The following is a 27,306-nucleotide window of genomic DNA, read 5'->3' on the forward strand; positions in this document are numbered from 1 at the left end:
GGTGGGTGCCTTGTGTTCATGTCCTTAAGGCCTCCAAACACCATCCTCTTCCCTCAGACTCATTCCTGCTTTCGGCACAGGACACACACTTGAATGTATCTAGCCTGTGCCTCTCAGTAAAGAAGGTGCCAGGCACTGAGACTAGGGCAGAAGGATGTAGGGATGTGTGTGAAGGAAATGGAGACTTCCCTCTTGTCATAGAGGATAGTGGCTCATGTTAAGAGTTTTAAGATTTTTTTCAAAGAAAGAGAACACTTTTAAAAGAAGAATTGAGGGAGAAGTTTACATTCTTGGGGAAGTTACACTTTGATGCAAAAATTTCTAGATATGGAGCGGGGGAGCACCTGGGTAGCTGAGTCGATTGAGCGTCCGACTCTGGCTCAGGTCATGATCTCACAGTTCGTAGGTTCGAGCCCGTGTTGGGCTCTGTGCTGACGGCTCAGAGCCTAGAGCCTGCTTCGGATTCTGTGTCCCCCCTCTCTCTATGCCCCTCCCTCACTCATGCTTTGTCTCTTCCTGTCCCTCAAAAGTGAATAAAGATTTAAAAAAATTAAAAAAAAAAAGAATTTCTAGATCTGAGTGTCAGTCTGAACTGGTTCCAAAAAAGTGACAGCCAGTGTCCTCAAAGTCATCTCATGTTTCCATTAACTGGATGTTAACTAACCAGTTTGAGCATTAACTAGACATTCACTGGTGGATTCTAATTTTGAAGTAGTATACATCTAAGGCATATTTTCTTATTCCACTTCCACTCTTCCAGGCTCCATGCTAGGAGCCGCCTGGCAATTTGCTGACTTCTTGATGCTAATCAATCTTGAATACTTTTGACGAGAAAGACACACAGCATTTGTTAGTGCTGAAAGGGACCTTGGAAATCAGCCACTTCACCCCTCTTTATCTTACATCTTATGCTGAGAGGTAGGGACAGGGAGAAGTGATTTGTTCAGGGTACAAAGTGGAGTGTAGAACAGGTCAGAAGTGAAATCTTCTCATACTTTTTCCACTATATGTTTTCAGAGTTGCTTTTAAATTTGGGCTTGAAAGTCATAGTATCTTTATCCTGTAGGTTGTCATTTCTGATTTTCCTTTCATGCACTCAGTCCTTCTCTAAAGGATGTGGGCTTTGGGCATATTTTTCCAGGGACAGAGATGAATTGGCACTGAGCCCACTGTAATCATTTTTCTGTTACATCTGTTGAGCAAGACTGTACTTCTTTAAAGGTGTGCCCCTGGATAGAATCTATGTGCTCTTTCTTTTTTTGTGCCATCCAGAATGTTCGACATTCTTCCCAATGTTTCACACACTTTCTGTCTGGCTCTACTCCTGTGAATTTCTCAGCTAACACTTTAAACTCAAAAACCACTAAGTCATGGGCATCCTGTTTGGCACAGTTATGACTCTTCTGGTCTCTTGTTGAACATTAGTATGTAAAAAAAACCCCTGAATATATAGTATGTTGGTATTATTCATTAATTTTTTGTAAATATTTATGGGAGACTCTTCTGGAGGTTTTTACATTTCATAAATTCATGCTGGGCATATTCTTTTCATAACACCCATCCCACTCACTAGCATCTTGGTAAAAACCCCAAACCAGCAGATTATACTGATTTATATCTTCTAATGAAACTTCATGGAAGTGAAAAGAAAAAGAAACTTTTTGGGGGGGTGTAAGGATAAGGATAACTCAAGAAACAGGTTATGTGCTACGCACTTTAGAAATTATGTTTCTAATCATTACAGTAAATTCCCAAATACTGTGTTATTTGGCTTTTGCCCGATGAAGCTCAGAACACCTGAGTTACTCGAGCAAACTCTCACAGGGAAGCATTAGCATGGCCAGGATTCTTTCTCCTCCATCTGGCTTCACAGCACATGTTCTTTTTACAGCCTGTGGCCAGGCTGTACACTAAGGACACTCACATCATTTCTTCCACTGAATCCTCACAATAACCCTCTGGAACCGGTGTTTTAAGCCCATTTTACAGATAAGGAAACTAAAAGTGAGAGAGGTGAAGTAATCTGTCTAGGGTCACTCAGCAAAGAAGCAGCAGAACCGAGATTCAAATTCAAGTTGGTCTGGCTCCAGAGCCCATGTTCTTCCTACATAACCATCTTCCTTTTAAGTAATGAATGTGTTCATGGACTCTATTTGAGTCTCACTCAATTATACTGCCCACTCTCAGTTATTTGTTTAGAAGTTAAACTGTACCTATTATTATTATTATTATTATTATTATTATTTTAAGTTTATTTATTTTGAGGGGAGCAAGGGCAGAGAGAGAGAGAGAGAGAGAGAGAGAAAATCTCACGCAGGCTCTGTGCAGTCAATGCAGAGCCCAATGCGGGGCTCGAGCTCATGAACCATGAGATCATGACCTGAACCAAAATTAAGAGTTGGGTGTTTTAACCAACTGAGTCACCCAGGGACCCCAATTATTTTTAATTTCAAAAGCAGTTAGCTATTTATATACTTTCAATTTATTTCTCTGATCTCCCCGAGTGGTGGGAAATCCATGAAGAACAAAGAAGCACTATAGAGTTGTCTAGTCAGAAGAAAGGGCAACCAAGAGAAGATGTGACTGAAGTTTCCAGTTTTTTTCAAAGGTTGCCATATGGAGAAAAAGATTGACTTCTATTCCAAATGACTTAATAGATTAGAATTACGACAAATGAATGTAAACTACAGGGAAAATATTTTGGATGAAAATAAAGAAAAGCTCTCTAAAAGAGCTGTCTAAATATGGACTAGGCTATCTTGTCACATGGCAGTGTTCAGAAGCAGCACGACCACTTGGCCAGGTTGCTATAGCAGGGATCAGATGACATTTAAGGTTCTCGAGATTGGGAGACCGTCTGACACGGCTTTGCATTCCTATGTATTCGTCACTGGATGCTTGCCTGCTAATTCTGCAAAATCTGGAATGTGTTCCCTAACAGTTGGCACAAGTGGCTTAGAAAATTGAAGAGCCAGGAGGGCTGGATGTCTGTCTCAGTCTTCATCAACCCTGGGTGTGTCAGTCCACAAACCAAAGGAATGAGGTACATCAGTGCCAACTGTCATCAATGACCCTCTGTCAAAGTTCCAGGCAGAGGGAGAGGGTGATACAATTTGCAGTGCTCCTTTTCATTCGTGTTTTCCTGTGTCTTGGTGTCATAATAATCAGAAAAGCAGCAAACAAATGAACAAACAAACAAACAAACAAAATACACTCCCTGAGTATTGGTTTGAAAGGGCACAGAGTAGCTAAAACCTTAAGTTTTGAGCAAGGTTACCATTTGCAGCATTGATCGTTTTCTTTTTCATCTGACTGGCAATCACAGAACTATTATATATAAGAATGATAATAATGATAATATTATAATGATAATTTATTGGGAATTCACTGTATTTTAGATATTATTCCTAGTATCTTATAGATAAGCAAAATAAGGTATAAAAAGCTTGTACAGCAAGGTCACACAGCTCTAAAATAGTGGAACTAGGGTTCAAATCCAGGTCCATTTGATATCAGAGTATGTTTTCTTATTTTTGTTGCTGGTATTTCCATCACCTATACTATTTCTTTAAAAAAGTTTTTTTTTTTTTTTAATGCTTATATTTTAGAGAGAGAGAGAAAGAGAGAGAGAGACAAAGCATGAGCAGGGGAGGGCATAGAGAGAGGGAGACACGGAATCCAAAGAAGGCTCTAGGCTCTGAGCTGTCAATACAGAACCCAATGTGGGGCTTGAACCCATGAAGTATGAGATCATGACCTGAGCTGAAGTTCGATGGTTAACCAACTGAGCCACCCAGGTGCCCCTTTCACCTATGTTACTTGAATAGGACTTAATGACTATTTCACTATTGCTAGCTTATAGTTCTTTGCAACCACATGGACAGACCATCTATAAATAGGACAGTGGGAGGAATACTACCCTTGGTCTAGATACGTTGTTTTCTTTTCACCTTAATTTCTTTGTCTTTAAGCAGAAAGGGTATCTTAGTTAGTGTTCCCTGAAAGCAGAGCCTGAGATAAGTACTTGGGTAAAAGCCTTTTTTTTTTTTTTTTGGAGGTGAATTTAGGAAGCAGATGTCGAGAAGCAAGGAAGGAAGAAAAGCCAGTATAAGGGAACATTACTGAGGTCATTGCAGCAGGAGGCAGGGTTCAGTTCTCCTGAGCAGAATACCATATGTGGCCCAGTATCATCCACCTGAAAGATGGGAGACTAGTCCCATCCCCTGTTTGCTGAGGGTGCCACCCAGGGACTCTCCTTGCATGTTCAGTGAGCTGACCCCAGCGCAGAATGTGGAAAGGCAGGGCATATGCTTCAGGTGGCAAATTGGCAGTACAAAAGAAGCATAAACTTTCACAGAACTGTATATCATAGTTGCCGCAAAAACCACTTGGTAGGCTTAAGAGAGGTGATGTCTGTCACACAAAATTAGAATAGATGCTCTTTAAGGGGCTCCTGGGTAAGTGTCTGACCCTCGATTTCATCTCAGGTCATGATCTCACAGTTTGTGAGATTGAGCCCTGTGTTGGGCTCCATGCTGACAGCATGGAGCCTGCTTGGGATTCTTTCTCTCCCTCTCTCTGCCTCTCCCCTGTGCATGTGTGCACTCTCTCTCCCTCTCTCAAAATAAATAAATAAACTTAAAAAAATAGATGCTCTCGGGGCTCCTGGGTTGCTCCAACTTCGGCTCAGATCATGATCTCACTGTTGGTGAGTTCAAGCCCCACGATGAGCTCTGTGCTGACAGCTCAGAGCCTGGAGCCTGCTTCAGATTCTGTGTCTGTCTCTCTGCCCTTCCCATGCTCGCACTCTGTCTCTCTCAAATATAAAAAATAAAGCATAAAAATTTTAAATAAAAAAAGATGCTCTTTAAAATGTTTTTCAATATAAAATTTATAAATGCATGCAATTTTTGATCTAGAGTTATATGCAAACACCTAATATAACTCTATTTTTCAGTTAGGAGCCGTGGTCCAAAACATTTATCCAAATCCCGCCCTGAGTTAGTGGATGAACTGAGCCTCATCTTCACATCCCATGAATCCTGGTCACTGCAGCTCTTGGCCCACTTCCTATCTGATACTAATTAATGCATAATTAATCATTGTTGCCTTGTAGTGGGTCTGGAAGTTCTGAATATGGTTATCTCCACTGGCTTTGTAGAGCCTTTTCAGAAGGTATCCCAGCAGGATTGCCTTATCCATGTTGGCTAATTCCTCCTGAGACTCCAGGGTAAGAGGGATCAGGATGGTAATTAGGGAGAGCAATGCAGCTCCTTCCCCAGAACCGTGCATCTCTCATATTGCCTGTCGCTACCCCTTGTAATCCTCTCAGCTGCCATTGCCGGTTGTATTTGCATACATCTATTGTACACAGCAAAGGCTGGGGAGTGATGAAGAGGGGTTGCCAGGATGTGAAATCCAATAAGGATACTGAGTTCCATCTTCTCAACTAAGGAGCATGATAATTAAAACAGTATTTACAATGCAATAAAGGCAGAGCTAATTACTGGCAAATGAGATTGAGATGATGCTCTTTCCCAGTGAAACTAGACCGGGATCGGCCTTTACTATAAATCCTCCAACTGTCTCCTTTGTTAATTATGATCTTCATAATTCCCTTCTTGGCAATATTTCCCTAATTTATTGCTGCTCAATGGCAATGAATTAATGGAAACTGAGGTAGGAGTGATAGAGAGAGCTCAGGATAGCTGCTTGGGCCCTGGATCACTAACATGGACATAAAGACTTGGAGAACAGGGCTATTGGTAATAATCATAAGGCAAAATGAGGGCATTCTTCTGAATAAGCAGCAAGACTTGATCCTTTGCTAAGTTGCGTGGGACTTTATATTTGATAACTGTTTCCAGACCACATACAGATGTGGCACATTAGCAGATGCCTATTCATTATCTTAATTATTAAAAATATATCCTGAGTTGGGCCTTTTGGCACAGTGTTTGAGCAATCAGTGCTATAGAAGCAGAATTGGAGTCACCATCCCTGTTCTAAGAGTGCTTAGTGTTCAAATTATTAATCTAGAGGTCAGCAGACTTTTTCTGTAAAAATATTTTTAGTAACTATTTTAGGTAGTAAATATTTTAGGCTTTGTGGGGCCACATACGATCTTTGTCACATATCCTTGTTCTCCTTCTCTTCTTCCTTTTTATTCTTAACAACTCTTTAAAGATATAAAACACATTCTCAGCCTCCAGGTCATATAAAAACAGGGCATGGCTGATTGTGAACTGGCAGGCCATAGTGTGTTGACCGTATAGTACGTTACATACTCTTATCCTTAGCCAAAAACCCCTACAGGTGCAGAACTAGAAATCAAGTAGTGATATCATATCCATATACTCATGTAAAGGTTAAATTTGAGGATGAAGTAAGATGCAGAATTAAGGGAGGGTGAAAAAGAGTTAATTCTAGGAGAGGGATGAGCACTATTATCTTTTGTATGATGTTCCTTTCTAGGTTGACCCTTATTTTTTTTAGTTGTATTTAAAATCAAGAAATGTGATATATGTACCTTTGATTAAGAATTCTCGGGGTGCCTGGGTGGCTTGGTCGGTTAAGCGTCCGACTTCGGCTCAGGTCATGATCTCACGGTCCGTGAGTTCGAGCCCCGCGTTGGGCTCTGTGCTCACAGCTCAGAGCCTGGAGCCTGTTTCAGATTCTGTGTCTCCCTCTCTCTCTGCTCCTCCCCTGTTCATGCTCTGTCTCTCTCTGTCTCAAAAATGAATAAATGTTAAAATTAAAAAAAAAAAAAAAAAAAAAAGAATTCTCATATTATTTTCCCTATTTACTCTCTTTACCCTCATTATTTATTGTTTATGGATAAATTTTTAGAAAATACAAAACGTACTTATTTCAATACCTGAGGTGATGCTGGTTTTCCACAACACCTTTTGTGTCAGAGGAGTGTGATGGTTTGAGGGATTGAGGGGCAAAGAAATAATCTGAAGTCAGCATTTAACCATAAGCTTGGGACCAAAGGACAGTTCTATGGCAGTATTTACCAATAAAGGAATTGGTATCTTCATTTTTTGTGGGACCATCTCTTGAACCACCTTTTGATTTCTGATCGCTTTCCTGTAAAGGATAGACCCCCAGTCCATATGATAAAAGCAACACTTCTCACACCCCACTCACATATCCAAATCCCATCACTACTATTACCTGGGTAATGGACATTGGGCAGTATCTCCCAATGCATGGTTGAAAACCAATGAATTCTTCAGTTCTTAGGTGCTGGGGATGCTATATGAAAGGTTCTCATAGGTCATTGAGAATGTGGCTGCAGTGAGAAGACTTGAAATTGGTGGATGCAAAGCTCTGTGCTAATGATTATTCCCCTTCTTTAATACCATTCTGTATTATGGCTAGAGGACAATATTCTTGCTGCCAACCTTAGGACAAGAGTAGCATCCATTTTCTTATGTCTGTGTGCCCTATCATCCACACTGTCATATACTAGGTGAGCAAGATTTGAAAAGTCACATCATTGGTGGCCTGTCCATAGCTTAGTCCAGTGTGGTCCCGGTGGTGTACAGGTGGGAGAACTGCCAGAATCCATGGATGGCTTTCTCAGTGTGTGCGAAGAATGAGCAGATTACATTATGCTGATTTATATATTTTCAGTTTTATATTTCTGAAAGGTGATTGCATACCCAGAACTAGGTGAGTCACAGGTGGCTATTCTAGGGCATTTGAAATTCTATTTGTGCTTTTGTGTCTCTTGTTCATTGGGAGAGAGCAAATGTGGCTGTGCAATGAGCCTTATATTCTCCATTAGTTATGGCTCAAGGATAAGTGCGAATAAGAGATGGCCATTATGATTCAGTGTCAACAATAGCTCCTTATTTGAAAGTGTTACAGCGTGATGTGTTGAAAGAGCATGTGTTTTAGAGAGTTATACATTTGAATTCCTTACCTATCATTTGCTAGCAGAGGAACCCTAGGAAAATTACTCAACTTCCTTTAATCTCAGAGATTATAAAGCTTTCTTGCAAGGCACAGGAGAAGATGATTCGCTATGAGTTAAATGTCCAGCGTGAGGCCCAGGCTCTAATAGTTATGCAGCACTCCACTGCTGTTGTTAACAATAAGTATAAATCAGATGACCGTATGCACAAGAGCAAGGCCTATTGATTACTCACTATTGACTGATGCTAACTAGTGATAAAATAGGCGTTATGTACATACCTAGGAGTGCAAAGTGAGGGTCACTCTCGTTTTCAGACTAGCATCCTTTTACATGTGACTTTCAGCACAGAGCTGTGTGAGGTGGTGTGGCATTGTAGGTGGGAGATACCTATCTGTGTTCTGATCCTAGGTTTGCCTCTTCCCAATTCTGGCTTTGGGGGGAAGTGTTTCAATCTTAATATAACTTTCCTCCTTCTCTGTAAAATAAACATATCTAAATAGATCTCTCTGGATAATTGTGAGGATTAAATGTGACAACTAATCATTGGCTGTGGCATCTAATTCATACCATATACTAATTACTCAGTACAAGTAGATTGTTTATACCTTCCTGTTTAGGGTTTGTCCTTGTGAAGATTTGCGATAGACATGTTTGTCTTTGACTCGATCCCTTGCTTCTCCATACTTTCTTCTTTCAGAGTATTGAATTTTTTGGTCTCTGAGGCACCCAGCAATAGTCCATTCACATTAAGGTCAAGGTAATTTCTTACTTTTCTCTTTCTTTCCATTTGCCACGCAGCAGGTGAACCCTATCTCCGTTACTATTAAAGAGGTATTATACAGTTTATGATCACCAAAATAGTGACAATATATCAGGGTCAGGTATGAGAGGTCCCTTTGGCCATTTTGAGCCAATATTGAGCCCCTGGATAAGTCAGCCTCACGTGGGGGGTTGGACTGGAGTTGGCCACATACTAGGGGAGTCAATGAACCAGGGCCACAGTAAGACAACACATCAACCCGCACTGAAGTTGGCATAAGACAGATCTTGAACAATAAGCCAGAAGGAGATAAAGAAGAAAGTTGATAAGATCTGTGAATTTTATCAGGCTTATTATATTATTATAATTATATTATTTTATAAGTCTATAGTTTCTTATCTGAAACTCTGGGGATAATTGTGTTCTGGAATTCAAAAATGCTCCCAGTTTTAAAAGGTGCCACAGTACTTTTAGTGCATATTATATAAAACCCCCTGTGAGGGCTGGGGCAGCACCCCACTACTGAACACACTATTACTTTCTCAGCAGAAATATGGATATATATTCACAACAAATTAGGGTAAATAAAGATTTAAAATAGCCTAATGTCAGTCCAGGTCAGGTTTTTTCACCAAATTAGATAGTCAGGCTGTATTTTGACACCAAATGAATTAGGCAAATACTTCTGTTTTTCAGATGTTTTCGTGTTTTTGGCATTGCTAATAATGAATGGATGGTGAACCTGAATTAGAAAGCAGATAGAAAATTGTGGTTAAATATGAGTTAAGATAACAAAACTTCTCACATCCTTGCACCTGAGTTCATCTATCTGCCCAATAAATACTTATCAGGTGATGGAAACAATATGCCAGGCCGTGGATAAGACTGCAAACAAGATGGATGAAACCTCTGCTTATATGCCTCTTTTACTTCTTCCCTTCCTCTTTCTTTTCCTTTCTCTTAGGTAAGGAAACTGATCTCCTTCATCTGCTTGTACCTTTTCTGTGTGATATCCTGGGCTTATCCAGGAAGAAAAAGCCAGGATACATATATTTATTGTAGCATGTAGCAGAGTGTGATCTTTTCCTTTCCCATCTGACTCACCAGTGAAAATGTAAACACTTGAGAAAAGAGGGTTTTAAAGCCTGGATGCCTAGTCCAGGGCCTTGTACACAGTAAGTGCTCAGCAAATACTTGGCATATAAATACCTGTTCCTCTGGATGATTGAAACACCTTCATATCTCAATTTTATTGAATTATATGGGGACAAAAAGATAATTTAGTCAATCCCCCTTTTTTTCTGGCTCTCTGATTGATTGGCTATTTTTTCTTCTGAATTGTTAAGTTAGAACCAAGTAAAAATGTGTATTTTTAGCATCACTCACCAGCAGTGAGTTAATTTTATCTTTTTCACTTGTCTTAGCTCTACAACATTATTACCCTTTTGCACTATCAGATATTAAAATCATATTAATAATCAGGAACTGTATTAAACTGTCTAAAAGTTAAATAATATAGTAGCACATTTGAAGGTTAGTGGTACCCATTGGGTGTAATTCACCAAGAACAAACTTAGCCCCTTGCTTCTCTGGAGATACAACAGACTGTATTGTTTTTTAGGAGATTAATTATCCTTATGATATCTTGGAATATGCAATAAAATCAATGTCATTTTGGCTGACTAGGCTTTTCAAGTTACAAATTAAAAGCTAAGATCATGGAATTGCCTGAGGCCGGGTATAAGGGCTGCTTACTTTAGAGGGAATGTCTTCTTGCCTTCCACATTTCCCTCTTGCTCTTTGATGTGGTTAGGATTAAGAATCTGTGAAGAAGCTCGGATGCTAAGTCTTGAGGTCTCACTTATCTGTATCTGACTGGCTGTGCATCTTTGAGCACTTATTTGTATAGGACTTGATTTTTCTATTTATAATGGAGGAGAAACGTGTTTTCCCTTCTCCTCTCCTGATAATACTGTGAAATTGAATGTGGTTATTTCCTGAGAATTTCTTTTCAACTCTTGAAAGGATAGATATGTCCATTCAGATGCAGAGTGGAGAGAATTCAGGGTCTGTTCTGATGCTCATTCATTATGCTGTATTAGGGGAGAGCCTTGATGTCTCTTTCCCCAGTTTAGGTAAGGTTAATAAGGGAATAACAATTTTTATCCTCCATTTTGAGGGACTGTTATATCACACAACTGTCTGCAAAAGTATTTTGTAAAGTCAGTTAGTAAAAAAAAATAGTATCTATATTTTTTTTACTGATAATAAGATGGATTTACTTATGTCATTGCTGTTTATGGTTCACCCTCATACACTCAGACTGAGTCTGTTGACTGGTGGAAGCTGACTTTTTCACAAGTGAGGTGACTCTCTGAGTTGTCTTCAAATATGAAGACCACCTGGCTGGCCCCTATGAGAATTCAGATGGGCTTTAAGGGCATCGGGTACACACTGTGTTTTCAAGGACACCAATCACATGTGTACTTGAACAAAGACCTGGTTAGCACACTTTCTGGGACTGCTTCTTGCAGCATGAATTGTAATAGATGTAATAGATGACACTAGGAATTGATGACCTAACTTTCCTTTTTGTGAGCTCAGAAGAGATTTTCCCATTAGGAGGCAGGGGTAGGATTGGCCTATGAGTCTCAGAAAGTAACTAAAGTTCTGAGACTTTGAAGTCAGTCTAACAGGTTGACTCAATAAAAAATAAATCAAGTAAAAAAAAAAAATTAACAAGTCAAAATAAATTTGACTTGCATCAAGTCAAAATCAATTAACAAAATAAAGAAAGAAGATTTGGGGGAGAAGTCAAAGAGTCTTTCCAAAGATTTATTACTGTGAATCTTAGAATCATCTTGTATCTGTCTATAAAGCCCTAACTTACAGACTTGGATAAATTATCATACACCTAGTCAGAAAGGAGCCTTTTTTTCTGTCAAGATCAAGGTGGATTAGCTTAAATCTTCTGTGGTTTGCCGAAGCTCAACACTCTTTGAGATGTTGGTGAATCTGGAGGAGGGAGTTCTGTTTCCGGGATTTTCTCTGCCTAGTGTCTTTTTCACACATGATATCTGTGCTGTCTTATTTCACTCCAGGAAACTATTTGTGAACCTGGACTTTATCAAAGATTTGGAGTTCCTTTGTGCATATTTTATAGGCTCTACTGGAATATGTTGTGTCCACTGGGCTAAGACTGGGATCTCCTCACTCTAACCATTATTGGCTCATTAAAAAACAAACAAATGAACAAAAAACAAAACAAAACAAAACACCTTTTTTTGTTACTCAGCAAAGCAAAAGAAAGTAACAGGAAATAAGAGTTTGTCAAAAGAAAAATTACATGGGACTTAGAAGGTGGAAGTGAAGTGGAAACCACTGCTCTCAGAAAGTTGTTATGGTTAGACAGTGACATGTAGATAAAGGGGTGCCCTGAGCATCCCAGCTTGTCTTTCTAACTGCTGGCTCTGTTGGTAACTGTGGCCCCAGGCCCATCACCAGGCCACTGTCCGTGGGCCCACTGAGGAGCCAAGAGCTTCTCCCAGAAGTGATAATGTTCATCAATTCCAGCCATTCACTTTCTCAGCTTCTGCCACAATTGTCTAAAATCGAATTCCTGTACTACATCTTTGTTCTTGTATTCTTTAGAGTATCTTGATGGATACACAGCCTTGACTGTAATCTTGGCTTCTCTCTCTCCCCTAACTCCACTCATCTATCACTTCTGTCTCATCTTCCATTCCTTTTCTGGAGCATCAAAAACAATGTTTCCTCTTTGTTATGCCTAAAGAGCTTGTTGCTGCCTCAGACCTTCAGGGACTCTGCTTTTACTCCAAACCCATATCAAAGTATTGCTAAAATTTAATTGATTTCTTTCTTTAGAGAAATATGAATCTTAGATATTTATATTTCAGCATTTTACCTGTGGTTCCATGTATTTGGGGGCATGCATTGCCTTATGACTTTTCTTCATTTGTTTGCCTATGGATATTCCTGCTAGATTAGCATACAAGGCATTTCATAAGACTTATATGGTAGGTTGAAAATGGCTCCCCCCAAAGGTATGTCCACATTCTGTTCCCTTGAAACTGTAGATGCTACTGCATTTGGGGGCGAAAAGGGTCTTTGCAGATATGATTAAGTGGAGGATCTTGAGGTGAGGAGATCATCCTGGATTATCCAGGCGGGCCTTAAATATCATCACATATAGCCTCATAAGAGAAAAGCGGAGTGAGATTAGACCATCATATGAAGATGAGGCTTTGTGACAACTGAGGCAAACATTGGAATGATGTGGACACAAGACTAAGAATGCCAACAACCACCGGAATCTGGAAGAAGCAAGGAATAGCTTAGATTCTCCTCTAGAGCCTCAAGAGGGAATATGGTCCTGCTGACACCTTGACTTCAGTTCAGTGAACTGGTTTCCAAGTTCTGGCCTCAAGAATTGTGAGAAAATAAATTTATTCTGTTTTAAGGCACCAAGTTTGTAGTAATTTGTTACAAAAGCCATAGGAAACGAACCCACTCTAGTGTTGTTTTCTGTGAGTCAGCTGCTTGTAAATCCTAAAGCCCGTCCTGCTCACCCATGCCTCTGTGCTCTCACATATGCAGTTCTTCTCCTCACTGGGCTGCCTTCTTCAAACGTGTTCATTTATATAACTTCTCTTTTCCCTTAACAATTCAGCAGAGATACTGCTGTCTCGGCGAAATTGTCACTGAATTTTGATTTGGCTTAGGTGCCCCTCCTTTGCCTTCCAAGGCCATCTGTATTTCTCTGTTAGACACCTCGTCATACTCTACCGTAATTATGATAGTTGACCTTTTCAATCATCCCCATTGAAAGCCCTTGAAGACAGGAACTATGTTCTCTGTGATTCTAGAATCTAACATTAGGCCTGGAATACATTAAAAACACAGCAAATGCTAGCTGAATGAAATAATATAAGAATAAATGAGACTGTGTATAGAGTGAAGGAAGCAACTCCTGTTGAATTTTTTGCTACTTGTAAATTGCTTCAGGAAAAAAAGATTTGCTAGAGCGGTGTATACTGTGAAGTTGAGGGATTTGTTTGAGATTGTAATCATCTCTGATTAAGCCAATCTTTCATTCACATGGATTATGAGAGATGACTGAGAATGAGCTTGCTCCAAGGATTGATTCACTCTTCAGTGTATTATTCCACTTACCAAACATACAGTGTACATCTAATGTGTGAAAGACACTGTTGGAAAAAAAAAAAAAGTGAGTGAAAAAATGATTCTTATCATTCACGAGTTTATATGGTAAGGAAATACAGTCTCTTTTGAGGTAACTATGGTAAAATGCTATTTGTTACATGTGATATAGTAGTTCATTGAAAAGAATGAGAATTCATTGTAAAGGAAATAGTTTTATAGCTGATTTTGAAGAATGAACTAATAGAGAAATAGAAACCAACCAGTAGGCAAAACACATATGGAAGGGCATGCAAATGAACAATGCCAAGCATTTTCTGGAAATGGCAAGTAGCACAGTCTTCTGGATTATATCTTTCAAAATAGGAGACTGGCTGAGGACAATGTTGCAAAGATGGCCTGGGTTAGGTTATGGGAGACACTGAATATTAAATTAAAGAATTTGGATTTTACACTATAAGGTTATAGGACTTATCAAAAGCCCTTGATGAAAGAAGCAACATTAGCAGAATCATGCTTTAAGGTTCTTTGATCTATTAGAAGGGGCAGAAATTGTGTCAGATGGCAAGAATGGGAGGCTAGGAGGTCCGTAAAGAGATCTTTACAGAGAAGTGCAGGTAAAAAAGGATAAATGAACAGAAAGGATAGGGGACGAGGGAAAGGAATGGAGAAAGGTTATAGGATTTGCTGTTTTGACAGTGAGCATGAAGGAGATGCTGTAAGATAAATGTGGTATTTTGATTGTATGAGATTGGTGATTGTTCAAGTCCTGAGGAGAAATAAAGAAGCAAAAGATAAAGATGAATATAAAAGATAATATTGTATACAATATTGATAAAAGATCAGTCAAACCCAATAAAATTCAGTGCAGTGGACCTGAAGTGACAATTAAAGCCAGTTTCAGACTCATATATTGATCAGCCTTCTTACGCTATTTTCCAGAGGATCCCTGACTGAACTCTGCATTGGCAGCAGAAGCCTGCACTGTATCATAATACTCATTCTTCTTGACTAGGAAGCCTTAAAACCAGGCTTAGCGTCTTCCCAGCTGTGTTGTAAAGAAGCATTGGTTGTAGCCTTTCTACTAACCGCTATTAGTGGCTCCTCCATTGGGAATAACACAATTTTAAAGCCCAGGATGTATCCTTCTCAAACTCAGAGTATCCTCACCATCCACTCATCTTGGGTTTGCCATGGAAATCCTCTTTTGCATAAGTCTCGTCCCCTTTGGTCCATGAAGTTTTAACTCTTCACTCTTGACATTAACTGGAGCACCTCCCTAAGTCTCCCACTGCCTTACACTTAGTTAACTGCCCTATGCATTATTCGACTTATGAGATGTTATCATTTGGACCAGAGGATTTTTGAGGTTCCATTGTTTCTTTTCTTGCATTAATCTCTGACTACAGTCTCTTTTGGAATGATTCTTATATATTCAGTATCCAGCTTACAATTGTATTGTGACAATCAGGAGAGAAACAAAAGCTAAAAGCACAAGGTGACTAAATTGCTTAAGAAGGGCGAGTCAATACACTTATTTTGCATGCTAGCTTTAGTAAAATGGAAGTGGCATTTTGGAGCGTTGGGTTGAGAAGCATTTCTGAACTCAGTGGAAAAGAGTACCATAATTGATTAACTATGTGTTTCTTGTGAACATGAAGACAGAAAGATAACATTCATGTAGAAACATGCCATTCTTGTCTTAGAAAGCTAAGGGTGGACAGAAGTCTGAAAGAACCTTGGGAGGCTTCTTTGTTAATAGGTATGATGGTTAAATTGTATGTCAACTTGGCTAAGCTCTGGTGCCCAGTTGTTTGGTCAAAACATTGTCCAGATATTTGTCAAAGCCTTGTCCAGATATTGGTGTGAATATGTTTTATAAATGTCATTAACATCTATAATAAGTTGAATTTGAGTAGATTACTCTCAGTAATGTGAGTTGGTTTCATCCAATCAGTTGAAGACCTTAAGAGCAAACATTAGGTTCTCTCAGAGAAGAAATTTTGTGTTAAATCAGAACATAAAAATCCTGCGTGAATTTCCAGCCTGCTAGCCTGACCTACAAATTTCAGACTCAAGACTTAAACAGCAACTCCTTGTCTGAGTTTTTAGCCTGATGGTCTACCCTATGGGTTTCAGATTTGCTAGTTTTCACATTTGCATGAGTCAATTCCTTAATAATTTTTTTATCACACACACACACACACACACACACACACACACACACACACACACACACACACACAGATATACCGCATTGGTTCTGTTTCTCTGGAGAACCCTGAGTAATAGAAGAGGGGTCCATCCTTAAAGAGGAAATCAGGCTAGAGTATGATATGTCTAATACCAGCTATTCCTTTAATAAACTAAAATGTTATATCTGCTACTAGTTTAGACAATGCAAGAAAATTAGCACTTACTATCTAAGAAGCAGCTACATTAAGGGATAAAAGTTCTCCTTCAGATCCCTTGAAACTCAGATGATACCCTGTTTTGGGGAAATAGAATTTATTGAGCCACAGTGGACCTTGGTTCTGCAAAGTACTTCTTGCTGGTGTCCATGCATCCCGCACCAGTAACGCTAGTGATAAAGTTCAGAGGTGTTGATTAGAGGAAATATGACAGATAGCAGACTTCCTTTCCCTCCATATTATGCATTCCAAAAGACTTAAATGCCACTTGGATTTCCCAGCCAAGTTTGCCAGTTTCTGTTACTGAACCATATTGTTTCCATGTGACCTGCAACAGCTGTTCTTTCACCAATTATACCATTTCTTCCTGATAAATTAAAAACAGTTCTAATTAAATGGTATAATGAAACTATCCATCTATGTTACTGAGGCAGAACTGTAATGTAATTAGTTATTGATACCACGAAGCATAGCTTTGTTAGGATGTGTGTGGGATGGGTAGCTGGCTCTAGCATTCTCACAAGGCACATAGTCATTGTTGGAGATATATAAGTTATTCAACTGGTTGTTTTCCCAAAGAACATTTGCTATGTCAATGTGGTCCATGGGAGCAGTATAATAATGCTTTTAAATAGGATGCAATAGTTCTCAGTCCTCCCAATGAGTCCTACAGGGACAGAATAGTTATTTTCCTTGGATAGCCTTAGTAATAAATAATTTTCAAGGAAAGAACAATTGATTTGAGGGATGAATAGAAATTATGGAAGTACAATGAGAACTTCTCATTTGGATACAATTTTTATTCTAGGGAAATGGCAATCGTGTGAGCTACTTGATAACTGGGACTATCTCCTATTACTCATTTTGTGCATTTCATCTTTGCTACCCACTGTACATGGAAAGTCATCAGTAATTGCTCACACAATGTGTGCCTTTCGTGTTTAGAGTAATTGTATTAGGCAGCCCCATTTCATCTTCCTTAGAACTGTATTAAAATGAATCACCAGCAATAAAAACTACCTGTAAACACTCCTTCTTTTAATAACTCAAAAATAGATGCACCAAAAGTATAAACATGAAAAAAAGAAGTGAAAAATCTATTAGCCAACTAATATTGGGTCACCATGTTGCCTGGACTGTGTGGCAAATGCTAGTGTTTTAAATATTTGCTTTTTGACTCTCCCTCTTAGAATCTTAGTAACAGTGTTAACGTGTCAACATAAATGAGATTAACTTTTTTTTACATACACGTGTAATATTGTATGATTAATTATTTATTTGTTCAGCAACTATAAAAGTGTTTTGCACTGCAAACAACATGTAGTTTAGCCAGAAAAGGAATTTATAAAAGGTTACTTGTAACTTATGACTTTCCAGGAGGGTATGAGAACTAGTTTCTTGAATCACCAACCAATTGAGGGACTAAGAGAACTCTTAGTCCCACTAAAGGACCTTTAGCAGGGAAAATGCCACCTCGTCATCACTCAGCCTATGATGCTCTATGATTGGATGCCAGGAGCTCTGCCACTGTTATCTGTAAGGAACCAAGTGTCTCTCTCACCACAGTTGCCAGAATATCAATTCCTACGTGCTCGGAAGTGTGTCATCTCCTTTGGAACCCAGCTGTGCTCAGGTACATGTGAGTGGCAGAATCCACGTCACATATCTGTACCCTGGTAGCAGTGAAATCTGGTAATGCAAGTTCCCTAGCTCTACCTTGGAACGGCAAGACTCCTAAAAGTAGAAAATGACCAAAATATAAGGAAAGTGCACAAGCCATGTTGCCGATCCACAAATGATGCATTGGTCACTGCACAAAGGCAGTCCAGATGGATGATTTGTACACACTGTTAGAGGCTTATGGGCTGTTGAAATGTTTGAACTATTTTCAAATAAAAGGCAACATTCACTAATCTATAAATCATAGCTTCATCGAGCTATTTATAGTCGTCCCAGATGAGTGCAAGTTTGGATTTTTATTGTAATGAATGTGGGACAAAATGACCAAATCAATAAGAAATTTCTGATATTGTACGATACAAGAGACACACGTAGACATTGTCTGACTTTTAGTGACACTTTCTTTGTGAAAGAATTTATAAACTCTAAAGAAAAATAGCTGAATATATGACATTGGTTTGGAAGGGATTAATTTATTAAGGAGTTTGAAAAGAACTTTATCTGTATGACTTAGAAAGACTTCCAAGACTATAGATGCTGGAGAGGATATGGAGAAACGGGAACCCTCTTCCACTGTTGGTGGGAATGCAAACTGGTGCAGCCGCTCTGGAAAACAGTGTGGAGTTTCCTCAAAAAATTAAAAATAGACCTACCCTATGACCCAGCAATAGCACTGCTAGGAATTTACCCAGGGGATACAGGAGTGCTGATGCATAGGGGCACTTGTACCCCAATGTTTATAGCAGCACTCTCAACAATAGCCAAATTATGGAAAGAGCCTAAATGTCCATCAACTGATGAATGGAGAAAGAAATTGTGGTTTATATACACAATGGAATACTATGTGGCAATGAGAAAGAATGAAATATGGCCCTTTGTAGCAATGTGGATGGAACTGGAGAGTGTTATGTTAAGTGAAATAAGTCATACAGTGAAAGACAGATACCATATGTTTTCACTCTTATGTGGATCCTGAGATACTTAACAGAAGTCCATGGGGGAGGGGAAGAAAAAAAAGAGGTTAGAGAGGGAGACAGCCAAAGCATAAGAGACTGTTAAAAACTGAGAACAAAATGAGGGTTGATGGGGGGTGGGAGGGAGGGGAGGGTGGGCGATGGGTATTGAGGAGGGCACCTTTTGGGATGAGCATTGGGGGCTGTATGGAAACCAATTTGACAATAAATTTCAATTAAAAAAAAAAAGAAAGACTTCCAAGGGCAAGGCAAGGATGACCAGTTGTTGATCTTGGATATATTTCATAGAGAGAAAAGTTCAATTTCTAATAGTGAGATCTATTGAAGAAAACAAAGATTTACCCCTAAAGATATTTCAGGGTATATCATGAAGTCTATAGAAGAATATGGCATAGGATAGAAAGCTTTTGTTGCAAGTTTTTCTATTTGAAAGAGTTTCAAAGTTCAGTTCTAGAAGATTGCTTGGAGGCAGAGAGATCAGCAAAATCAGAGTGCTTTATTCTAATTTATGCTAATTTCTTCCACCTGACCTCAACTTTATGCTAATTTTCTTCCATATAACCTCAAAGACATTTTTCCTATTTCCTGGGAAAGTTTGAAACATTAAACAATTTTTTTCCCTCCCCCTTCTGATAATTCCATCCTTCTGAACTTTCTTCTTATTCAAACAGCTAGGGCGTCCTAGGCCATTGCCTCTGGAGAAGGATGTAGCAAGCCAGAAAGAAAAAAAAAATAGCCTGCCAATCTCTTCTTGGCATTGGTTTACAGCCTAAAGCACTTAAGAGAATTGAGAGGGCTCCAAGCCCACAAAAAAATGTTTGGAGAAACATAATGAGACAGAGGAAATGTGCTCTACCTCCCCTGCTGACTCTGCACATTCCATAGTCCCATCCTTCCTATTACCGTGACCATCTTTTCTAGAATAGAAACTAAGCTGAACTCTTTGAAGCAGCAGATGCCCAGATGCTTGTTGAGTCAAACCCAATGGGGTCTTTCCAAAGCCTCAGAGAGTACCCCAAAGTGAACTAGAAGCTGAATGGCTTCTCTAACACCAAGCATTGCACTAAAGCAGCAAAGACTGTACCTACAGGGTTCCTGTAAATGGAAGAGAGGCATATCTCTCTGTAGCTACTTGTGTGGACCTACAACCAAAGACAAAAAGGATGATGGATTTATCAATCAATGCCTACATGGAGAAATGACAGCAAGGGACAGAATCCATCACCTTGACTCATGCAGCCTATATAAACCCTATCTGGAACTTGAAAGCTTCCCCAGGGAGAAAAAAGAAGAAACATCAAATTGAGGATTTCAAAATATTATCCAGTTCTTGAAAGATAAATTATGTTAATGTAGAAAAACAGAGAGTTTCTTTTGTATGCCTGGACTGTGGACTGGGATACCACCTAAACAGAAAAATAGAGGAAGTTTTGTTTATTTTTTATTAGAATGAATTTAAAATGCAGTCCTTTTATTGAACACAAATGTATCTACCTGCCATTTATAGAGCTGAGGATTCTGCTTGGATAATATTATGTATTTATTCCTTTACTCTTTATATTTTACTGGGGGATATGTGATTTTATATTTATTTATATGAATGGGAGAAAACTCAAAGGAAATTTTTTTAAACATTTTTTTAATAATTGTATTAGAAAAACTCCCAAAACTTTTGCATAGGTTTTATTTTTATTTTATTTATTTATTTATTTGTTTACTTACTTATTTGAGGTATAGCTGGCAGTAAAGTGTTCTTTATAACTAACTACTCATTGACTAACATTTTAGGATCTCCTATTTGTCTAGCGCTATTATTGGCCTCTTGTTTTATACTTTATTTGAATAATTCCATTATACCTGGATCTAATAATTTCTTTTTGAATGTGAGCAAGGTAAAATAATAAATACCGCCACATTTTCTAGTAGAAAAGTATAGACTTGAAGATATCCATGTATTAAACTATTTATGTATTTTAGAACTAGGTTTGAATGAAACCAATGAACAAGGTAGAACATGTTCCTCACTTCCCACTAATTTTGACTATTTTAATCTAGGATAAATACTAGATTTGAAAGGAATACTTCTTTTGTCCACATGATGTCTTTTGATCCCATGTCAGAAGTCTTTCCAGGACTCACTCTTAATTCTGTCTTTCGTTCTTTGAAAATTTAGAGAACTTTTACTAATCTCTCTCTCTTCTTTCTCTCCCTTCAGCCTTTTCTCTTCTTCTTTTAGGTTTTTTTCTGTCTAGATTTCAATTTTCCTACCACAAAAACAAACAAACCAGAAACTCTTTGATTTCCTTTTACAACTTGCTGGGGAAAACCACTTTTTATTTGAAAATTGTCTACTCTTATCCTCCTACCTTTCTCTTACGTCCTAATTAAGCAAGAAGAGTGATAAAATAAATTCCATGATGTCACTGACTGCATAAAGCACTGAGATCTGGGAAAGCAGACCAATTTTCCATCTTTCCATAGAAGTAATCTGCTCTAATTTTCCTTCTATTCTTAACTTTATCAGAAGCTTTTATAGATATTAGTTCAGTTGATGAATGAGGTTATATGTATGAATGAATGATTGAGTGTCTATGGAGAACCAATTTCTTCACTGAAATCTGAGTTGAGCTACAATTCTTTATTTACTTTTATGAGTTCCTTATAACACAGTCTCCTTTAACAAGTGAAAAAAAGCTTTCTGTTTCCATCCAGGTTTATTCTGCTTTTAAAAAATACACTTAAACATTTTTTTTCATGTTTCTAATATTTATGGAAGGCTCAGTATCTACAAGCTACCAAGTTATGTCATGTCTGAGATATAAGGATAAAGAAGATCCCTCCCCTCAAGGAGTCTGCATTCTTGTAGAAGAGATAAGACTTATACACATGTAATGCTACTAAAAGTAGCAAATGATAAATTCCATGAGAGAGGTGCAGATAAATTGCTATGGGTGTGACAGGCTATGGAGATTACAGAACATAACAAGGTTTTAAAAATAGATATAAAGTGTTCCCTTCAAAACATAAATGCTTTAAAACAGTGTGTATATTTGAACAGTATGCCTCTTGAATATATCTGACTACATTGTTATTAATTTTTTTGCTCTAGTTTTCAAAGATAGTCTCCTACTTCCTTTGATACAAAGTTTGTTTTTTCATTTGGGAAAGGCTCTGCCATATTTGCCCATGGCAATGATGCCTGGAAATATCATTGTACTCTGCCTGGGGATGGGGGGTACCATTTTGATGTGCTGGAGGAGTCTGATCTCCACCAGAACATGGAATGCAGTAATAAAAAGGGGTGTTTTATGTGTAAGGTATTCATTAAGCTTGATGAGGACAGGTGGGGAAATAACTTTTTATTGTATTGAACCACAAATCTCTTTTCCAAGGGCAACCACCTCATGAGAGAACTTTTATAATCCAGGTGTAAGGTTTTCTTTTCTGATGTTCACCAAAATTTTAGTTTCTATTTGCTTGTTGAACTTGAGGAATTTGAACAACTTTTGGCATTTATAAACTCATGGCACAGAAAGGTATTTGAAACTTACAGAAGGAAGGGCTTTTCTAACAGGAGACAAATGGGATGATTTGTTGTAATACACCATGTGTTCTTGGTTGGCCTAATAAGTCCGAGTATGTTGACTCCCTTTGGCTTATACCAAAAAGGAATTTATTTTGAAGCAAAAGAAACAAAAGGAGGGCATTGGGACTAAAACTCAAATTTGGTTTCTATGATTTGTGCTTGTAATAGTTAAGATGATTTCTCTTGCCCATAAGCAAAACTTTGTTCACATCAGCTAAATTAAGAACAGGAATTTATTTACTCATGTAATTGAGGAGGCCAGAGTTTACATTGCTCAGATATTTATCTAGGGGTTCAGAAGTTACCATCATTCTTAAGATTTTCACCACCTCTCATCATAACTGCCCTTGTGTTGGTTTCTTTTGTACACACTCAATATGGTGGCCTCAAGTCTGAGAGTGAAGAGGTTAACTCTTAAACTAGTCCTGAGCTTCACTCTGATTGTACTTATGTGGGTCGTACGTCCACTCTTCCTGAACCAGTCGTAGTGGCAAGGGAATTCCTTTTGCTGTTTGGCTGAGACTGGGTAATGTGCTCCCTGTCAGGAAATAGGAGTGATGCCTTACCTGAAGCTCACAGACTAAGAATGGGGAAAGGTTAGTGAGTGGTCAGAAAAATAAATGTTTCCTATAGTGTTCTGAAAGCCTTGCTACTTTTTATTCTGGATCAGATTCTTGCTAATAGCAAGGAGGTCTAAGGATCTATATACATAAGAGTTATTAAGAACCACGAAAGCAGGCAGCTCTAAAATAGAGTATATGGGTATGTTTGTGTGTATGTATATGTATACAGAGAGGGAATACAAAAATATGCATACATATTTGATAGGAAAATTCTGAAAAAAATGTGAATATATCTAAAAGTGATATATATATATCTAAAAGTGATATATGTATCTATAAAAGATAGATATCTTTTATATATATGGCCCCTAAATTATTCAAATAATAGTTTAGTAATACTAAATATAACTGACTACTAACGAGTTTAGTAATACTGAATGCTAAATTGTGACACCAAACTATATATACATCTTCCTTGACTTGATGGGATTATATCCCAATAAACTCATAAATTGAAAATATCTTAAGTCAAAAATGCATTTAATATACCTAGCTTACCACACATCATAACTTAGCCTAGCCTGTTTTATACATGCTCAGAGTGTTTGTAGTAGCCTACAGTCAAGCAAAATCATCTAACACAAGTGACTATCTTGTGTAATGTATTAAATACTGTGTTGAAACTGAAAAACAGAATGGTTGTCTGGGTACCAAATGGTTGTAAGTGCAATGCTTGTTTACCCTCCTGATTGTGTGGCTGACGGGGAGCTGCCACGCATTGCCAGTGCCCAGCATCACGAGAGGGGATCCTACCACTTAATTGCTAGCCTGGGAAAAGATCAAAATCAAAACTGGAAGTATGCTTTCTGCTGACTGCATATTGCTTCTTCAACATCATGAAGGTGAAAAATCTTAAGTCTAACCATTGTAAGTCAGGGGCCATCTGTGTATGTATATGTATATGCATATGTATATATGCATACACATATGAAAACATCATTCATATGTGATTTTAATTTTTTTCATCTTATCTGAATTTTCTGAAATTTCTTTTTTTTAATTTTCTGAAATTTCTATAATCATCTATTGTAACTAAAATAATAACTAGGGCAGTGGAATTAAACCAAATAATAGTCTACTGAACTATTATTTGAAGTAAATCTTTTTTTCAGTGGACTTGCATGTATAAAACCAATCTAAATCTTATAACGAGTCTTACACCTGGGAGACTCTGAATTACAGCTCTATGCCATGCTAAATTGTAGTCATCCCTTCCTAAGTCTTTTAGTCACTCTCTTAGGAGGCAGGAAAATGACCTCCCTTTTTTCCTCTATGAATTCTTTCCAATGAGTGGGCTTGCTTTTGGGGCTTTACTGTGTATCTATGTTTTCTCTGTCCCTTAATAATTAGCAATAGTCAAAACCAAAAATGATGTACTAGCAATGAGAATAGTAGTAGCACAGCCGCTATGATTTATCGAGCAGTCTCTATATTCTAGGTACGGAACTAAGTGCTCTGTAGGCTTTATCTAATTTGATCCATTCAACAACTTTTGCATTCATTTAATCCTTAATCAAGAGATACTTATTGAGCAATACCACCTTCCAACAAATGATCTGCAAGGTGGATATTTCCTTACAAAGCTGAATTGGTCAAAAAGGGAAGTCACTAAGTAATGGAGGGTGGTCCATTCCCAGAACAAGATGGGTTCAGGTGCTAAGAATGGTAGTGACCTACACCCAACTGCTTGTAGCCCCTTAGAGGTAGGTAGCTGGAATTCTGATGGAGGAGAGGGGTTATTCATGTTTAGGGACTGAAACATTAGTTCCATGCTGGACTTTTTCCATAGGAGCCTAAGAGAGATTGGCATTTGCTTTTAAGAGTAAGGTCATGTTGTCTTTTAGTTAAAGCTTTGATCTAAGTTCTGTGCCTTCTTTTTCTTGTAACTTTGTTTTCTCTCTGTGAATCTTGCAGGTTATGATTCTTGCTTAATATTTAAGAGTGAGGGTACTGGTATTTAAGAGACGTGAGTTCAAAATACAGATCTGCCAGTCACTATCTGAGTGACCTTGGTGAAATATTATAACTCTTCTAAGGCTCATTTTCCTAGATTGTAAAATTGGCTTAGTGTAATTGTTAATAACATTTGGAAAATATCCAGCAGAGTGCTATGCAGAAGCAATATAGTTCAGTGGTAAACCGCACGGATTGGAGTCAGATTGCTTGGTTCAAACCTTGGATCTACCTCATACTAACCGTGTGAACTTGGACAATCTACTTAAATTTTCATCGCCTCAGTTTCTTCATCTGTGAAATGAGGATAATAAAATGAAGAGTTTCTTTCTCAAAGTATTGTTGTGTGAGTTACATGAGTTTGTGATGTGCTTAGAACAGGCATGGACTTACTACATTCATGTTTATTCTTCATATGTTAGCGCTTTCTTGTAGGGTAGATGAGAGGACTCAAAAGAGGGACTGTTGATCAAATGGCACTTAGCATAATGCTTCCACACACTAAGTGCTGCGTTTTATATTGAGACTAAGGAACCATAATATTAAACAGGTTGATACAAACATTTGAGGCTAACAAGCACACTCCAGGATTCACCCTCATTTCTGTTTTCAAATTAGGGATTTTATCATTCTTTTAAGACAGTATTGTTTCCATGATGAGATCCTGCATAAACACTTTCTTTTGTAACCTCTTGAAGTCTGGCAGTTTGTTCCAGGGCATCCCGATCTTCCTATCCAGTATTTGTTTCTGCCACCCTTCCATTCCTTCTCAATATCCATCCCTGGTTCTTCCTCTCCATCTTCCTCTACTTTGTGGGATAAAAATTACATGATTTAGGAAATGAGAGTCCTCAAAATCCCTACCTCTACTGCACTTTGGCTATATGTGAGCAATATAAGTTCAGGACAAAACGTTCACCTTTGAAAAAGCTTTCCTCTCTTATGAAGGCAGTTTGCATGGTGGTTATGCTTAAGCACTTAAATACCAGACTGCCTTTGTTCAAGTTTCCCTTTACCATTTCATAGCTAGGTGATCTTCTACTACTTCCTAAACTTCCTGCCTCAGTTTCTCATTTATAAAATGGAGGCAGTAATTAAAATATCTTCCCTGTGGAGTTGTTCTGAGAATTATATGAGTTAATATACCTGAAGAACTTACAACAGAGCTTGGCACTCAATAAATACCACATGTGTTATGTCTCGTTACATGTGAAAAGAAACTGGTTCTACCTCTTGGTATCTAGGGGATCCTCAGGGAACCTTGGCTACTTGGGGGAGATCTCCCTGATGAAAATCAATCATTGTACAAAAGAGTGAGCTGGGATTGGGATGGTATTTGCATATATACCAGTCATCATCATAACAACAATAAGATGATGATGATGATGATGATGATGATGATGATGATGATGGGATTCTCAGTGAACAATCTCCCTTCGACTTCTTTTGACTATAGGTCTCAGGTGAGAAAATGGAATACCAGCTGTCACAGGACCAACTTGGAGTCAGAGAATTGAATACACGAAAAAGTGAGTTATGAATTGAAAGCCTTGCATGCCCATCTGCCATTACATCTAAGGGGTATGCAGTGCTCCCACTCCTTTGGTGCTCCTCTGGTCTCACCTCCTTCTGTTGAAATTCCTCTTCCTTCTCTGCCTCTTGGCAGATGGTGAAAATCAATAGGAAATAATAGGTGGGAAATGGCTGTGTTCCTTGGAGGAATTTCTGAGATAAGCAGGAGGCCATGTAGTTATTATATGACTAATGAATGCTGTTTTCCCTCACTGCACTCAAATGTGGGCAGTATTATTGAACCTGGCCTTGGTCAACTGTGGTATTGATTTTCTTTTGTGATTTCAGATTCTCTTTTCAAGTAACCTTAACTAAAGACTTGAAAGAGGAAAACCAATTCAAATTAGACAAAGTGTGTACTGAACTTCAGGCCTAAATTTTAATTGGTAATTTTTGATAAAATCTTAGGTTGACTTCTCTCATATATTTATGTATTTATGTATGTTTATTTTTAATGCTTTTTGATTACACTTTTTACTATAAAGTGCCCTTTATCAATATCTATATGTAGCAAATCATCTTTCTTTTTTAACAACGTTTATCCAGATATAATTTATATACTATAAAATTCATCTATTTAAAGTGTATACTTTGATGTTTTGAGTATTTATAAAAGGTCATGCAGCCATCACCATAATA

The 27,306-nt window shown here is 38.2% G+C and overlaps 1 long non-coding RNA gene across 1 annotated transcript in view; it reads left to right on the forward strand.

Moving 5' to 3' along the window:
- LOC128776153 (uncharacterized) overlaps positions 1–26,624 on the forward strand; it is a 265,969-nt gene extending 239,345 nt beyond the window's left edge. The window contains exon 3 of the long non-coding RNA XR_008421155.1: positions 26,552–26,624. This is a non-coding gene — a long non-coding RNA (uncharacterized LOC128776153). The remainder of the gene's footprint in view (positions 1–26,551) is intronic.
- The last annotated feature ends 682 nt before the right edge of the window (positions 26,625–27,306 follow it).

Source organism: Panthera pardus, unplaced genomic scaffold (genome assembly GCF_024362965.1).
Source record: "Panthera pardus isolate Hobbes unplaced genomic scaffold, ASM2436296v1 HiC_scaffold_12, whole genome shotgun sequence".
NCBI classification, from domain to species: Eukaryota; Metazoa; Chordata; class Mammalia; order Carnivora; family Felidae; genus Panthera; species Panthera pardus.